The sequence below is a fragment of the Miscanthus floridulus genome, chromosome 10 (genome assembly GCF_019320115.1).
Source record: "Miscanthus floridulus cultivar M001 chromosome 10, ASM1932011v1, whole genome shotgun sequence".
Classification (NCBI taxonomy): Eukaryota; Viridiplantae; Streptophyta; class Magnoliopsida; order Poales; family Poaceae; genus Miscanthus; species Miscanthus floridulus.
In genome coordinates, this window is record NC_089589.1 from 103,689,949 (window position 1) to 103,697,170 (window position 7,222).

The 7,222-nt window shown below is 45.6% G+C and overlaps 1 non-coding gene across 1 annotated transcript; it reads right to left on the reverse strand.

Moving 5' to 3' along the window:
* Nucleotides 1-426: 426 nt before the first annotated feature.
* LOC136490386 (small nucleolar RNA R71) lies at nt 427-535 on the reverse strand. Its single transcript, XR_010767679.1, has one exon. It is a non-coding gene; the product is annotated as a small nucleolar RNA R71 (small nucleolar RNA).
* Nucleotides 536-7,222: the final 6,687 nt, after the last annotated feature.

Sequence of the window (7,222 nt, forward strand, 5' to 3'; positions counted from 1 at the left end):
CTAAAACTCGAGAGAATTCAAGGCTGAAAACTGGGTACTTAAAAGGAATTATAACAGAGCAACTATTCATCATTTCCAACATGTCAGATCATCTTCAAGTTTTCTCTCTTCTCTTTTTTTAGCTCTTAAAATAAGAAAGGAAAGTAAAACACATCTTAAGCAAACTTAATTAAACTTAAAGTATATACACACTCTTTTTATTTGGTTTTCATTTTTTTAGATCACACTATAATGATATATATATATATATAACTAAATTTTTATTTTGTTTTTAGTTATGCATTTTTTAACAAATAGCAATCTCGAAAAATAAATTAAAGAAAATAATAAAATGCTAGGAAGAAAAAGAAAAAAACTTACCTTCGGTAAACGGGGGCTCCTCCCCCAAGCTGGGTGTCGCTACGGTCTATCAGAAAGGCAAGACCAATGCTCTGCGTGGGAGAATTTCAAGCTTTCAGCAACAACATGATGAATCTATCCCTGAGGCATGGGAACACTTTCAAGATTACATTGCAGAATATTCTCATCATGGGATGGAGAATTGGCTACTCATGCAGACTTTCTACCATGAGTTGACCAACAGTACCCGTGCGACTATGGATGCTGCTGCTGGAGGTGCATTCCTATCACTCAGCATACTAGCTGCAACAGCTCTTGTGGAGAAGATGGCCTCCAATCAAGGCTGGAATAAAGAACGTCTTTAGAATCACAAGAGAGGTGGAGGTATGCATCAACTCAAGGAGGTAGACATGCTGTCTGCCAAGTTGGACCTGCTGATGAAGAAGCTCTAAGATCGAGCCAATGAGAAGCAAGAAGTCATGCATATTCATGATTCTCGCATGACATGTGAAGTGTGTGGAAACACTAGGCATTCAGGGAGCAACTATCCTGAAATCCATGAGGATATGAACTTTGTTAGCAACAACAACTATTAACATCCTCAATAGAATCAAGGATGGGATCAGCAACAAAGACCAAACTACCAAGGTAATTACCAAGGTAACTATCAAGGTAATAATTTTAATAATTTCAATCAACCACCCTTGAGAGAATTAATTGCTAACCAATCCAAACTTATGGAGGGATTATCTAGAAAGGTAGCTACGAATGATAAAATTCTAGAGAACATAAATAATAGAATGGATAGCTTTACTTCTGCCATTAAGAACTAGCATAGCTTTAATAAAATAATAGAGTCACAAATAGCTTAGCTGGCTGCTGCTGTTCCTTCGTCCAACAAAGGTAAGATTCTAGGATAGCCGGAAGATCTAGAAACTGCAAATCTTGTCGATATTCACAATGCAGCATACTATTGTATACAACCATCGATGGGAAGGTGGATAGATTATACCTTGCTGGAAAAGAAGAGCGATCTAGGGAGACCTATCATCCCCATCGCCATTGGACCTCACATTTTTCAAGAAGCTGTCTGTGGCTTCGGAGCAAGTGTCAACATCATGCCTAAGGTAATTTACGATCAAATTAATGGAGATACTTTGTTGTACACAAATATGTGTTTGCAGCTTGCAGATCATTCACTCTGTTACCCCAAGGGAGTTCTTGAAGATGCTATTATTTGAGTGGGACAATCATATGTTCCCGTAGACTTTGTGGTTTTGGAAACAGATGGAGATGTAAGGGCACCCATTATTTTGGGCCGACCTTTCCTAAGCACTGCTAAAGCCATCATCTACGCGGACAGTGCCAAGATCTGCTTCACAATCAAGGATAGAAAGTATAAGTTTTCTTTGAAGAATCATATCTTGCAATCTCTTGGACATCCATAGATGCCATACCTGCCCAAAGAGACAACAGTGACCAAGAAGAAGGAAAATAGGAGAAGGAGAAAGAACAAAGTTAGGCAGCCATAAGAAGAATCCGTCAACATGACCAACACACTCGGATAAGAGTACGACCACCTCCTCGCTTCACCGTTCCTTGCTAAGAAGGATGATCCAGGTGTACCAATGATTGAGTGTATCATTGGACAAAGAATCTTTGAGAAGACCTTCTGCGACATTGGGTTGGGTGTCAACATAATGTCCAAGGTAACATATGAATACTTATTTGGTGATGAACTTCCATACATATATGCAATTGCAGATGGCGGACCAATCAATCCGATTTCCAGAAGGAATAGCAAAAGATGTCATGGTAAGGATGCATGATCACTATGCCCTTGCCGACTTTATGGTTCTAGACATGGGAGAAGAAGAAGACGATACACCCATCATCCTTGGAAAACCGTTCCTCAACACTACCAACACAATCATCTACGTCGGATCTAGACAAGTCCACTTCCAATTCCCTAGAGAAGAGGTACGCTGTTATTTTAATAGTTATACCTCTTATGAGTAGCCAAAGAAGTCCCGCTCTAGGAGGAGACGTCGATCATCCCAAAACCAAAAGAATCAATCCCCAAAGAAAAGTTGGGAGGAAATGAGGAACCTGAAGAAGTTATAAAACATGAGCCCGCTCCACCAAAGTCAAGTCCATAGACCAAGCAGGTATGGAAAGAGAAGGTGACATCACCATCAGAGACACCGTCATAAGATGTGCAGCCATCTGGGTCTCCATCGCTGAGACCAGACGATGCACCCAAAGAGTAAAGGATTTTTCTCCAGTAAAGTACTATCCGGAGGACTTAAAATTCCGAACCCTCACCGAGAGGTAACATCAGTAGTTACCCATTTTTACTTCCTAGCATCGCATGAATTACTTTTCACTTTAGCATATTTATTTTTCTGCATTAGCATTGCATTTAGAATAGGAAGATAAAAAGTTTCATGATTGCATTATAGTATTGCAATATTAATCCTAAGCCCCACATGAGTAATTTTATGGTGTGTAAACACCCACGGGAAGATTCACTGTGATGGCATAAAAAATAATAATATATATATATAACATGCATGCATATTTTCTTTCTGCATTATATAAAAATGTAAAATCCAAAAAGATATTAGAAATACATCCTATTAAAAATCTGCCAAAACAAAAATATGTCTAAACCCCCAAGGACAACTAATCTCTGAATGGCTAACCGCTAAGCCCTTATCTTCATCTGTGCCACAAATTTTGGTGTTCTTGTTGGAGTATTTTGCAGGATGATCAAGAGTAAAGCCATCCATCTGATGTACATTTTCCTAAACTGTCACTACATTCGCTGCGCGAGGAATACAATTTCTAGACGGATGAGAAAGACTTCTGCTGGTAGACTCACTCTAAGAAAGACCACAACAACATCCAGCTTGGGGGAGGAGCATCCCCCATGTATCTAGATAAGTATTTCTTTCCCTTTAGTTTTACTGTTAAGTTTGCTTCATGATAGTTAAAATAAAAAGATGCATAATAAACAAAAACAAAATAAAAATTTATCTTACCTATATAATAGAAAGGTGTGATCTTAAAAATAAAAACAAAATAAAAAGTGTGTGTCTAGTTTGATTTTTAAGAGCTAAATAAATAAATGAACTCTAAGAATAATCTCTTGCAATGGAAATGATGAATAGTTGCTCTATCATAATTCCTTTCAAGTACCTAGTTTTCAGCCTTGAATTCTCCCGAGTTTTGGATATGACTATTTTGATATAAGAATTTACTCTAAACTTGAAACTCATGGGTAGCATATGCTTGATCTAAGTCTAGGTAATTAACAGATATGATATGAGAAGGTCTGAGCTGCTGTTTATCTTGTTCTAAGTGATGCTAAAGTTCTGGAGATTTATCTTTTGAAAAACATAAAAATCCTAGATGATGAGCTCCTATATGACAAAGCTTGAATTCCTACCAGAGCCATATATGATATTTAGACTAGAAAAACTTCCACTCATATATGCTGCTTGCATTGGATTGAGTTTTGTCAAGCTTTGTTGACCCTTATGAGAGGTTTGTCATGCTCTTAAAATCAAGATCACGTACACACCACCCAAATATGCACTACTCCTACACTGGGGGTAGGCGCAACAACATGTCATTCCATCTAGATCCACCTAAAAATGTTTTACTCCTACACTCGGAGTAAACACCAAAAACATGTTCATAGGATATCCACCAAATAAATGCTCCAAGTTCTTGTTACTATCTCTAAAAAAATTCTATTGTAGAAAAGAAGCATGTGGCTATGCAAAAGTTATTCATAAAAAAGAAAAAAGGAAAGTTGAAAAAAAATGGACAAGTGTCTGAGATATCTAAAACAATGGGTACTTAGATGCCCGGCTAAAAAAAGGGAGAGAAAGATGAATAAGATAGCCCATGTTTTCTTGCAAAGTTGTTTCCAAGTTTCAAAAGAGGGATATGTTTTCAAGGAGCATAGTAGAATTAGGTTAGCCACGAAATATATCCACCACATACATCCACACATATGTACATCTTGATTTGATTATATGACTTAACTCTCTTTGGATCCGAGGTTTGACTTTACAATATATGTATTGCAGGTATGCTCTTTTATGCTTTCTCCCCCTCCTATGAGCTCCACATAGGCCTTAGTTGTAGGTAGAGAAAGGCATAACACCACTATTTCCTTGGTGAGGACCCACAAATACAACATATATTGAGAGAGTTGAGAGTGTCATATAAAGGAAGCTCTGAGTTTTATTTTGAAAACCTATAAAAACTTTGGAATTGTAACAACCCAAAAATCCACACACCAAAAATACCAACTACAAAATTTTTCTCAAAACTTCCATGTGATGATGTGTGTCATGTATAGTAACCCAACCTAAGAAATGCATTAGGTCTAACCCCAACCCAAGTTAACACATAAGCATGGCATGTCATTAGTTAATTGCGTTTATTTAAATTCTAACAAATAAGTGTTGCATACATTGAATGTGATTTGGATTTCCATTTGAGTTATGATATGCTTAACAACTCCAATAAATTAGGTGCACCAATTTGAATTCAAATTTTAGGACCAAATTCGAATTCAAACAAAAGAGATGAAATGAAAAACAGAAAAAGGAAACGAGGAAGAAGGCCTTGCAGCTCAGGCTACTCGGCTTTGGGGCCCAGCCAGCCCAACCGCGCCCACCTTGCACCGGCGCGCCCGTACGCAGCCCACGAGCCGGCCCAGCGCGTCGCCCACGCTCGCGCACCCGTCTACCTCGCTCGCAGCCACTGGCCACTGGACCCCACATGTTAGCCGCACCCCCCCGTCTACAGTGTCATCTTCCTCACCCACGCCTCAACCACCTACGCGATCGGCGCCCGACAGCTGTGGCAGGGGTGGGCCAGGGGGGTCACGCCCGGGGCATGACCCTGTCCCCTTGCGCCACGCCCATGCAACCCCGCACCACCGTCTGATGCGATGCATCCACCTCCACCGCACGATGCCATCCGCCCTGGGAGGCATGGCGCTCAGCTATAAAGCCAGCCCGCACGCCGCTCACGCTCGGTGCCCTAGCTTCTCCCTCAGCCTCTGCCGCCGCTTGGTGGCCCAGCAGCCACACCACACCGAGACTAGAGGGCCAAGAAGGAGATCGTGAGAGGAGGATTGGAGCCCCGCACGCTGCCGAAGTCGCCGGAGCCGAGGGCGACGCCGTCGTCGTCATCATGATCATGGGTCGGCACTACACGGAAATGCTTCCGGAGCTACACGGCCGCAACTCGACACTGCACCGCCATCCTTTCTTCCACAGCACCCACGGTGAGCCCCGGTTCATTCCCTGCTCACCACTAGACCTTGCTACTCCAGCCATGGCACTCCATACCGTGAGCGCATAGGCCAAGTCCATCCCCGGCCTCTAGGCACACCAGTACAGCTCACTCACATTGACCGTGACCATCCCCGAGCCCTTGGACGCTGTAGGCCTCTCCAGGTTCCCCGGACGCCGTAGCTGAGCACGCATGCCGCGCTCGCAACGCCGCCACCATGACGCAGCCACCACCAGAGTACCCGACCACTGGTCCGAGCACCCGACCACCAGTCCGAGCACTAGACCACAGGTCCGAGCACCCGACCACTGGTCCGAGCACTTGACCACCGGTCTGGACATCAGACCACTGGTCCGAGCACTCGACCACCGGTCCGAACATCAGACCACTGGTCCGAGCACCCGACCACCAATCCGAGCACCCGACCACTGGACCGAGCACCGACCGCTGTGACCACCCCGCAGGAGCCCGTAGTGACCCGCGCGCCTCGCCGTCGTCACCATGTCGCCGTGGCCGCTGGGAAGACCCTACCGGCCACCTAGGAACCGGAAGTCTTGCCCTGAGCTCTTGACGCCCTCGCCGTGTCCACACGGATCCGTAGGAGCCTACACGCCCCACTGTGATGCCCTCCGAGGCCATAGCCACCACACCGACGCCGCCGACATGATCGGAAGGCCGTCCGCCATGGCCAAAGCCACCGGAGGCCCTGGAGGACCCCTCAACTTACCCAACATGCCCGCTGGAGCATTGTGACGCCCATGCGCACCACAGAGCTGGCCAATGCCGCTGCACCCGCGCCATTCCCGCACGCCGATTGTGCTTGAGCCACCGTTCGCCGTGACCAGTCACTTAGGATGCACCATCCGTCGCCCTGACTCCACCATTGCAGTCGCCGTGGCATAGGGAGGCTTTTCCCCACCTCTATTGGATGCCTAAGCCGTTGCGGGAGCTCGCCGGTGAGCACGTCGCTGGCAGGAGCACGCCGAGGAAGAAACAGAGGAGAAAGGGGCAAGGTGAGCAGCGCAGCCCTACACCCGGTGCACATGAGCCGAGCCGAGGAGAAATGACGATGGGCTCGGTCCACCATGGACCCTGCCTTAGGACCATGGACCAGGAGCGCTGGTCCACCGTGAGCCACACGGTGTGAGCCATGCTGCAGACAAAGCCCAATAAGAGCCCACGGCCGTGACGTGGCTGCGCCACAGCACGCCACGTGTTCGGCCTAGCCTGGCCCACACCGGCCCAACCCGAGCCCACTAAGGCCCGTTTGAGACCCGGCACATATTGACCATTGACCGATCAATGTTGACCGTTGACCTGGCCCCACATGTTAGCAGCACAGACACGCTGGACCCACACGTCAGATGCTGACGTCATGATGACGTCATGAGGGACCCGCATGTCTGCGACCCAAGAGCCCCTGGACCCACCTGTCAGCTAGGAACCGGGATGATGATGTCATGCTGATGTCATGCTGACGTCAGCAAGCCACGTGGACCAACCCCAGCATGGCACGTGTCAGCCCAGGATTAATTCAGCCTTTTCCATTTTCAGAAATAGAATT